This window comes from Xenopus laevis, chromosome 7S (assembly GCF_017654675.1).
Source record: "Xenopus laevis strain J_2021 chromosome 7S, Xenopus_laevis_v10.1, whole genome shotgun sequence".
Taxonomy (NCBI): domain Eukaryota; kingdom Metazoa; phylum Chordata; class Amphibia; order Anura; family Pipidae; genus Xenopus; species Xenopus laevis.
In genome coordinates this window covers 106046044-106056650 of record NC_054384.1, presented here as the reverse complement: position 1 = coordinate 106056650, position 10607 = coordinate 106046044, and positions in this window count along the sequence as shown.

Genomic DNA, 10607 nt, shown 5'->3' with positions numbered 1-10607 from the left:
ATTGATTCCCTATTCCCGCAACTGGCCAGCCAGATCCTATCTGTCCAGTCCTCTGCTCCTGCTGATACCAGCATAGGTATGGTATACTTGCCACCAGAGTTCCGCACACTCATCCTTTAGCAAAGCCACTGTTCCAAACATGCTGAACATCCAAATATCCAAAAAACCTTTGAGCTTCTCAGTCAACTCCTTTGGTGACCAACCCTTGGGAAGGATGTGAAAGACTTTGTGGCGGCCTGTACCATTTATGCCTCTGCTAAGTCTAGTCATTTTTGCCCTAGCAGTCTATTACAACTTCTATCCATTCCTTCCCGTCCTTGGACTCATTTAGCTATGAACTTTATTGTCGAACTACCACCTTCCAAGGGGAACACTGTAATATGTGTAGTAATTGCCCACTTCAGTAAGATGGCCCACTTTATTACTCTTCGTAAACTTCCCTCTGCCATTGAACTCTCTCAGTTTTTCATTCAATTTATCTTCCAACTTCATGGTTTTCCAGCAGAGAATGTATCTGACAGAGGTTCCTAGTTTGTGTCCAAGTTTTGGCGATCGTTGTGTAAAAATCTGGCTATCACTCTCCAATTCTCCTCTGCCTATCACCATCAATCCAAAGGGGTAGCAGAGAGGGTAAACTAAGCACTAGAACAAAACTGTGTCTTTTAATGAGAAACATTAATCTAAAAATTATTTCCCCCAAGTTGGGTCCAAAATTTGTTGGTCCATTCTCCATTGCGGAGATTGTGAATCCTGTCGCTGTCAGACTTCAGCTTCCCCCTGAGATCCCTAATTTGTTCCATGTATCTCTGGTGAAACCGGCAATCGTTAATCACTTCTCTTTTGGACAATTTTCTGCTACTTCTGTCTCTGTGGATGGTCAACAAGAATATGAAGTGGAGAAGATTATGGACTCAAGCATCTCTAGAGGGTCTCTACAATTCCTGATTCAATGGAAGGGTTTCAGTCTGGAGGAGTGCTTGTGGATAAAAGAGGCTGATGTCCATGCTCCATGCATCCAAGATGGCGGCACCCATGACCCATGTGGACCGGCGTCAGCACCTTGATGCCGGCGCGCTGACATCACGTGTCCGGCACAAAAATTGGAAATAAAACGACTTCCAGGTCACGGGTTTGATGCTCAATTATAGGAACTGTTGACTTGTGTTCCTGGGTTTCCTAAATTCCTAATTTGCTGTTTCCCGGATTCCTGACCCTCTGATAAGACCCTGATTCTTATCTTTGCTGCCTGCCTTATTGAACTTGACTACACTTCATCGTTGGTCCGGACATCTCCTCTAGGAGCCGATAGGCCCCTGAAACTACAGCATTGGCTATGGGGTCCCTGTATGATGTACCACAGACATATAATGAAATTCCACTTGCACCAATATTTTATTACATAGTAACCCATAGAGGATCATACTCACTCTTCCCAGGCAAGGACAAGAGAAAGAACAGAACTACAAATCCATGTTGGCAAGTCTGAGGCTGTATGTGCCACATCTTCATGTGATTAGATCTATAAGGTCACACTGGGTTGAGCTGAATTCATCATTAAATGCTTCTATGTTTATTTAAAAATGTTGTCATGTTTCTAAAAAAAAAAAAAAACTGTAATAAAATGTTCAATGGAAAAACAGATACTTCTCCATTTTTAAGCCAGTGGTGCACCAACAGTGGGCAGGGAGTCAAATTTAGAGCATGAATTCCTCTTTATGCTAAGCTGTGACTGAGATGGAGATGACCATATATTTCTACATATAAATTGATAAGCACACAGACCATATCCACAACTTGTCTCCACCAAACAACTTCACTGTCATTTCCAAAACTTGTCAGATCCAAGTTGTGATTTTACTTTTGAACCCATCATTTCCTGGTGCAGAAGTTACTGAGATGGGGCATTAAAGGGGTGGTTTACCTATAAGGTAAAGGGATACTGTCATAGGAACATTTTTTTTTTTCAAAATGAATCAGTTAATAGTTCTGCTGCTCCAGCAGAATTCTGCACTGAAATGCATTTCTCAAAAGAGCAAACAGATTTTTTTTATATTCAATTTTGAAATCTGACATGGGGCTAGACATATTGTCAATTTCCCAGCTGCCCCAAGTCATGTGACTTGTGCTCTGATAAACTTCAATCACTCTTTACTGCTGTACTGCAAGTTGCAGTGATATCACTGCCTGGTAGATCTAAGAACAACACTCAATAGTAAAATTGAGGTCCCACTGAGACACATTCAATTACATTGAGAAGGAAAAACAGCAGCCTGCCAGAAAGCATTTCTCTCCTAAAGTGCAGGCACAAGTCACATGACTGGCGGCAGCTGGGAAATTGACAATATATCTAGCCCCATGTCAGATTTCAAAATTGAATATAAAAAAATCTGTTTGCTCTTTTGAGAAATGGATTTCAGTGCAGAATGCTGCTGGAGTAGCACTATTAACTGATGCGTTTTGAAAAAAAAAACATGTTTACTGATGACAGGATCCCTTTAACTTTTAGTTGGTTACAAAATGGCTAATTATAAGCAACTTTTCAACTGGTCTTCAGTTTTTCTTTTTCATATTTTTCAAATTGTGTGTCTTCCTCTTCTAACTCTTTCCAGTCACTGACCCCATCTAAAAAAACAAATGATCTGTAAGGCTACATGCTTATTGTTATTGCTAATTTTTATTTCTTATTTTTATATTCAAGCCTCTCCTATTCATAGTCTGGTCTCTTATTCAAATCAGTGCATGGTTGCTAGGGTAATTTGGACCCTAACAACCAGATGGATTAAATTGCAAACTGGATAGTTGATGAATGCAAAGATAAATAACTCAAAAACCACTTCAACATACTAAGGGGGTTAGGCAAATGTGTTTTTCCCAGCGTTTCCCTTCACTTTTAATTTAGTGGGCTCACCTTCTTAATTTGGTCACACCGCAAAGGCCAAGAAGTTCAATAGTACACGTTGTATGAAGGAGGCCACAAACATACGCAGTACTGTGCTGCAACTTTTTATTCCAAAATATTTTTTTTAGTAATATACTAAGGGGGTTATTTATCAAAGGACAAATTTTATAGTAATGTGATTTTTTTTAAACTTTAATACATTCGATTTTATTCACAATTCGAATGGTGTGTTATTTATGAAAAAATTAGAATGTCTAAAATTCGATTGAATAGTCCCGACCCAAACACTCGAATCAATTTTGAATCGAGCTTCCCCCCCCCCGAAAAAAACCCCGACGTTTGAGATTTTTTCCTCCCATTGGAATTGAAGCTCATAGAAAATTTGGCTCATCACTACTATTAACATCTTCAAATAGTCCAAGGGACCTCTGCCATTGCCTTCCAAATTCAAATGGGTGGTTTTAAATTTGGATTTGTGTGTTTTGACCAAAAAAAAATCACCTCTAAAAGTTAATTTAAAGGTGAACAACCCCCTTTAATCATTATTAGATATAAAACAATAGACCTTATAGTATGGCTTAGAATCATTTGAGTTCACCTTTTAATAGATACACTCATAAAAATCCCATAGGAATGACTAGAAAGTGGATGAGTTGTTCTGTGGTGATCTCTAAGCTCACATTTTGATAGATCTCCATCACAAATATGTTTTAGAAATACAATAGTAGCTACTTCCTTTATTTACCTTTTCCACAAACCAGAGCACAGAAATACTGGGAATATTCAACCTTACAGTATTTGCTCACAAAAAAAGGAAGAAAAAGTGTCCTGTAGATGTTACACATAAATTATCAATTCATTTCTAAGCCCCCTTCCACCTCCTTCTCATCTCTCCCTCCCCACACAGTCTATTATGTAAAAAAGTGCCCTGGTTTGAAAACCTGAGCAGTGAAGCAGGAGTTTCCAGATGCCATCTTCTGCCCATTACAATACTCTTAGGGTGCTATTTATTAAAGTCCAAATGGAAAAAAAAAACTAAATCTAGAAAAAAATGTCACTACAAAGCACAAATTTTTAGAGGAAAAAAAACATGAATTTTTCAAGATCTATTATATCCATCTCCAACCTGTCGAGGTCCTGTAGAAGACAATGGCAACGGTCTCATGTCAAATTTGAAAATATAATTGTCTGCACTGAGTTCCGTACAAAGTCTGAAAAATGTGTAGGTTTCGAGCAACCTCGCGAACAATTTTAACATTTTGGGCATAAAAGCTCGATTTTTTAAAGTTTTTTTCCGAACCAATTTTATCGAGTTTTTTTTAATGATAACAAAGGTAAAATTATAAATGGGAGTTTGGTCTGGCTTTTTTTTACTGAGATAATGAGAAAAATTCGGATTTAAGTAAATAACCCCCTTGTTGTTTTTAGTATGGAATCCGCTTCAACTGTGGATGCGCCTGCAGGGTCCATGTCACTGAAGAGACCCAAAGAGTAGCCGACTGGACAGAAGATGTTGTTGGGAACTCCGCTGCGCTACTCTGAGTTTTTAAATCAGGTTTTCAAACAGAGGCATTTTTTTTACATAATAGACTATGCAGGAAGGGAAAGGTAGGGGGGACATGGAGAGAAGTGGCTTTTGTACCTAGGAGGGTTTAGTTCTCCTTGAAGATAAAATACATTTGCCTTAGCCAGACAGAGCCAATTTATACGTTACCCTGTTCCATGGAAATATCTTTCTCTCACTGTTTCTTCTCATTTTCTTGACATGATGCTCTTGCCTCCTCGTGCATAACATTCTATTTATATTGCCACATTTAAGTCTTCTAACCTAATCCTGCTGATTCTCTAATCTTTCCCCCAAATGATTTTCTCTGCTCTCTGCTGCGTATAGGCTGCTTAATGTAGAAAGCAGACATTGCATCACGCATTCATTGTGCAAACTGTTTAGAAATCAAGCAAAAGCAAAGAAAAAGCCACAGATGTAACTATATTTAATATAAGGAAGTGTCAGATCCGTTCCTACTAAAATGTAGAGAAAATAATAATAAGTTGCTTTGTAGTGTCTTTGATACACCCCAAACTCCATGTAAGTTTTGAATTTCAGTCCAGAGCTTACACATCTGAGAATGCTATTGAGTTTAGGATTTTTATGTCCTAGAACAGAATTCAGCAACCAATGCAATTTCAGGATTTATGAAAAACCAACATAACTTTATATATGTGTTTTACTGGCACTGTGCTTTACATTATTTGTGTAGAAAGGTGTAAAGCTTACCGAAGTCTGGAACCAATTAGCTGAAGGAAGACCACTCTTACAATTCCCCACATAGTATATCCTCAAACTGAAGGGTGAAAGGACGATTAGGCCCTTCAACCACATGGGAAGGGGGTTGTTATTGGGGTATTTAAGTGGGTCAGGATTTTATATAATGATCCGAGGGGCCTTGATTGGTCGAGAGGGAGTGAGGTGAGAGTGGCGGGAAAATAAAGTATAAATAGAGGTGCATGAGTGGGTTATAACTTGTTGTTACCTCAGCGCTGTCTGAAGAGAGGTTCCCTACAGTCATGGCAATGTCAAAGCAACAGGTTGAAGACTCGTCGAGTGTTTATGGATGGATGGAGAAGGAGGCGGGTCGTGATGACATTTTGAATGTGTTGCTGCCCTGTCAGAGAGCGCTGGGAGTGGATGTCGCTGAAGAGGAGGGAGGATCTGAGCAAGCCGCATCCCCTTCAGGAAGAAATGCGGCTGTAATGATGGCGTCAGTGCTGAAGATATAGGCAGTACGCAAGAGGCCAGCCTTGGTTAGCAGTACGGCTAAGAGGAGACCAGCAAAGAAGAGTGCGGCAGGAGCGCCGACAAGAGGCGGCTGGCCCTCGATGTCTCTGCCTGAGTTACGCAGTACCAGCCAGAACAGCACAGTTGATGTACTGGGGGAGCTTTCAGTCAATGATGCTATAGCACCTGAATTGTCATGAGTTTCTTACACATCATTTGATGAGGCAGTGGAGTTAGTCAGGCAGTGTGGCAATGGTGCACTTTTAGCCAAAAGTGACATTGAATCAGTGTTTTGGCTTCTGCCTATTCACCCACAGTGTTATGAATTATTGGGTTTTCATTTTGAGGGACAATTCTTTGCGTAGTGAAATTTGAATCGGAAAATAATTTTATTATACGTTATTTAGATGATTTTTTGTTTGTGGGACTTAAAGGTACACAGACATGTTCCAAATTATTAGAAACATTTATTTGAATTTCAAGAAAATTAGGGATACCATTGTCAGCCCGAAAAAACAATTCAGCCTTCTACAATAATTCAATTTTTGGGCATAGAGATAAATTCGGAAACTATGGAATTCAGACTTCCTGATGATAAATTGTGTAAGTTGAGAAGTTTAATAGCATCAACTTTGATGGCTAAGAAAGTGAAATTGAAGCATTTACAATCTTTAATGGGACATTTAAATTTTGTGACACGGGTAATACCAATGGGCAGAATTTTTAACAGAAGAATAGCATCTTTGACTGAAGGGGTTTCTAATCCAAATTGGCATATCCGCATCACAAGTGCTGTTACAGATGATTTATTGGTATGGCAACAATTGTTGGAACATTTTAATGGGCACACATGTATTCAAGTAACTTTTAGGGATAGTGAAGCATTGCAGTTATACAGGGCAGCCATCAGGGGGGGACAGTGGGGAGAGTTGCAGGGGGCCCTGAGGGTAAGGGGGGCCCTGCCACGTCGCACTTTCTTGATTAGCCGGGCCCCCCTGTTTTCTGAGAGCTGCTGACTTCGGGAAGGCAGGGTGGGAGCACAAGGGAAGATATCTTCTGTCCATTACTTCCCATTATTGGTCACTGAGTTTAAGTCCCGGTTGAGCTGCTCAGGGATTGGATAGCTGAGGTTTGAACTTCTTCTCCAGCTCATCCAATCACCACTCAGCTTTACCAGGACTTGAAATTCTGTGACCAATAAGGGAAGAAGATGCAGCCACCTGTGCTCCCCTCCTCCCTTCTGTAGTAAGTGTAACATGGCAGGGCCCCCCCTAAAGGTAACCCTTTGCGGTCCCTGTTGTGTGGTGGGGCCCTGGGCACCAATTTTTTTAAAACTTCTGGGAGGGCAAGTTTTTTTTCATGGATGTTTAAGGGGGGCCCTGGCCACCAATTTACTTATAATGTGTGTGGGGGGGCCCTGGCCACCATCTTTTTTCCCCATGTGGTGTCCTAGCCACCAATATTTTTTAATGGGAGGCCCTGACCACAAATGTTTTTTTTAAATGGGGGGCCCTGACCACAAATGTTTCTTTCAATGGGGGGGGGCACTGACCACCAATATTTTTTTATTAACATGTGGGAACCATAGCCACCAATGTTTTTTTTTTTTTAGTGTGGTGGGGGGTGGACCTGTGGGATGGGGAGGGCGGACCTGTAGGTGGGGCTTGTGGTGGGCGCAGCCCAGGGGGCCCAGGAAATATTTTCGTATGGGGTCCTGTGATTTCTGATGGCGGCCCTGCAGTTATATACAGAAGCAGCAGGTTCGACGGGCTTTGGAATATTTTGGGAAGGTCATTGGTGTGTGCAAGCATGGCCGGACATATGGGCTCAAGAGGGATTGACTAAGAACTTAGTTCTTTTAGAATTGTTTCCAATTCTAGCAGTTTTGGAAATTTGGGGCCCACAGCTAGTTAACAAAAGGATAATGCTAAACTGTGATAATGCTGGGGTGGTTTTGGTCGTGAATCATTTATCAGCTAAATCACCTCCAGTAGTGAGATTGGTGAGGCAAATAGTGTTAAGAGCACTTAAATATAACATCTGGTTGAAAGCGAGACATGTGCCTGGATATACTAATGTGATTGCGGATGCATTGCCTCGGTTTCAGATCGATATATTTCAGAGACTGGATGTTCCGGCAGATCTCGAGGGAGCACAGTGTCCAACGCACTTATGGGATTTAGTTTGGCCAGTGTCTATGAGGGATTAAAAAAGTCACTGAATGAGAAGACATGGCATTCATACATTAAGAGTTGGAGAAATTGGAAACATTTTAGTTCGACAGGAAAAGAAACACTGTATAAAGAAAATAGAGACAAGATGGTCCAATATGTGTTACATTTAAAACAAGCAGGTCTATCAATAGGTGTTATTAAGAAGCAGTTAGCAGGCATTTCTTTTTTTCTTCAGAATCTTTGAGATTAAGGATGTTACGAAAGATCAATTAGTTAAGCAAATGCTGAAAAGGGATAGTTAGATGTAATAAATCAACAGATTCTAGAAAACCCATTACATAAGTACTGCTTAAAAAATGTATTGCTAAACTTCCTGCCATTTGTTTTTCAGTTTATGAGACAATTTTATTCAGAGTCATATTGTTTTTTCGTAGCTTTTAGAGCTAGCGAAATTGAATCACAATCAAAAACAAAGGCAGGAGGATTAGAATTTGGGGCAGTGGCATTAATGGGGGGAAAAGTGAGGATATTAATTAAAAAATCGAAAACAGATCAAGAGGGAAAAGGCAAGATTGTGTGGTTGGGAAGTTTTCATGAAGCTGATTTATGTCCAGTTAGAACATTTTCTGAGTTTCTTACTCAAAGGAATGAGACTCCTGGTCCGTTATTTATTCACCAAGATGGGAGTTTCATTTCAAAATTTCAGTTTTTACAAGTCCTGAAGAAATGCCTGCTAGCAGCTAATGTGTGTGGTGATCAATAAAAATTGCATTCTTTTAGAATAGGAGCTGCAACACAAGCGGCTCTTTCAGGTTTTGGCGAGGATTTAATTAAAGATTTGGGCAGGTGGGATTCTAATAGGTACAAGCTGTACATTAGGCCTTCTTTAGTTGATTCTTTGTAATATGGTTCAGGTCGGAAGCTGAAAGTCTGGATTACAGGACATTCATTCGTCCACTGGGCAAACCTGAGGGCAAAAGAAAGACCTTATGGGCTGAACTTAGGTTTATCTCCTGATTCTGTTGAGATTGAATGGAAAGCCTTGAGAGGAGCAAGATGGTGGGATTTAACTACGTTATTGCTACAATTAATTGAAGAATCGGGATACCCTGATATTGTTGTTATGCATTTTGGGGGAAATGATTTAGGCAAGATGTGGACTATTAACCTCATTAATACCACTATAACAAACAAGGGAAAGTTGTGCTCACCACTATTTTTTAAAACCATTAGGCGGAGGTGCAATGAGGCTGTGACCACAAAATACATATAGTCAAATACAAGAGTGCTCTGCACTCAACCCATTATCAATATATTTAAGACAGCGACATTTTGTGCATACTGCTACTAAAAAATGCCTTACCCTTTAAACAAAACAGGGATTGTTTGTCCATATATTGCAATATATTTAAGCTGACCAACTACGTCACAGTCATCCCATATCTGGCCAGTCCTATGCTTAATTTTCATCTGATTCATTAAGAATTCTATTGCTTCATTATACATTTTACAAAGGGACTAGGTTTTACCTGCAACTTACTTGCTGCTTTCAAAGTAAACTCCCAAACTTGGCTGCTCTTTTATTAGACACCAGTGGGATCACCTGACTATAGCTGGGAAGGGTGGGAGCTACAACATGGAGCTGGTCACTGCTCCTTGTAGAACTATAACAAACAAGGGAAAGTTGTGCTCACCACTATTTTTTAAAACCATTAGGCGGGGGTGCAATGAGGCTGTGACCACAAAATACAATTAGTCAAATACAAGATTCCTCTGCACTCAACCCATTATCAATATATTTAAGACAGCGACATTTTGTGCATACTGCTACTAAAAAATGCCTTACCAGATATGGGATGACTTTGACGTAGTTGGCCATCTTAACTATATTGCAATATATGGACAAACAATCCCTGTTTTGTTTAAAGGGTAAGGCATTTTTCAGTAGCAGTATGCACAAAATGTCGCTGTCTTAAATATATTGATAATGGGTTGAGTGCAGAGGACTCTTGTATTTGACCATTAATACCACTAAGCGGGATTTTGTTCAGTTAAAATGCATGCTCCCAAAAGTAATTTTTGTTTGGTCAGAGATTATTCCACGTTTATGTTGGCTTCAGGATATAAATTTAAAAGCACTGGAAAAATGTAGGAAGAAATTTAATTACAAGGTTTCTAGGTTTGCCAGTGTGATCAACTTCATCGTTCAGAGGCATTTTGAGCTTGAATCAGGGGAGACAGGCCTTTACAGACCAGATCGGATACATTTATCTGATATTGCTCTGGATATCTTTAACATGGGGTTGCAAGACGGATTACAAAGAGCAACTGATACGTGGAAGATGGCCAATATCCACCTTTAAGAGGTGATCTTGGCGTGGAGGAAAGTGAAGAGAACATTTAGTCAGTTATCCCATGGCTAGGGAATTAAAGGCTGGGATACTTATTCAACTATATAGGCAGCCTGCTGGGTAAAGAGCAGGGGTTGGCTAAGGGGTTAAAAACATGATATTATTACATGGTTATGTGTTAATTCAGTTATTGAATTGAATAAAGCTGCGGCCTGTCTCCAACCTAATTACTTGTATGTTGTGTTTATTCAAATGTTACAACCTCCCTTTACCATGAAGAGTGAAAGGACGATTTGGCCCTTCAACCACATGGGAAGGGGGTTGTTATTGGGGTATTTTAGTGGGTCAGTATTTTAAATAAAGTGGTATGATCCGAGGGGCCTTGATTGGTCGAGAGGGAGTGAGGT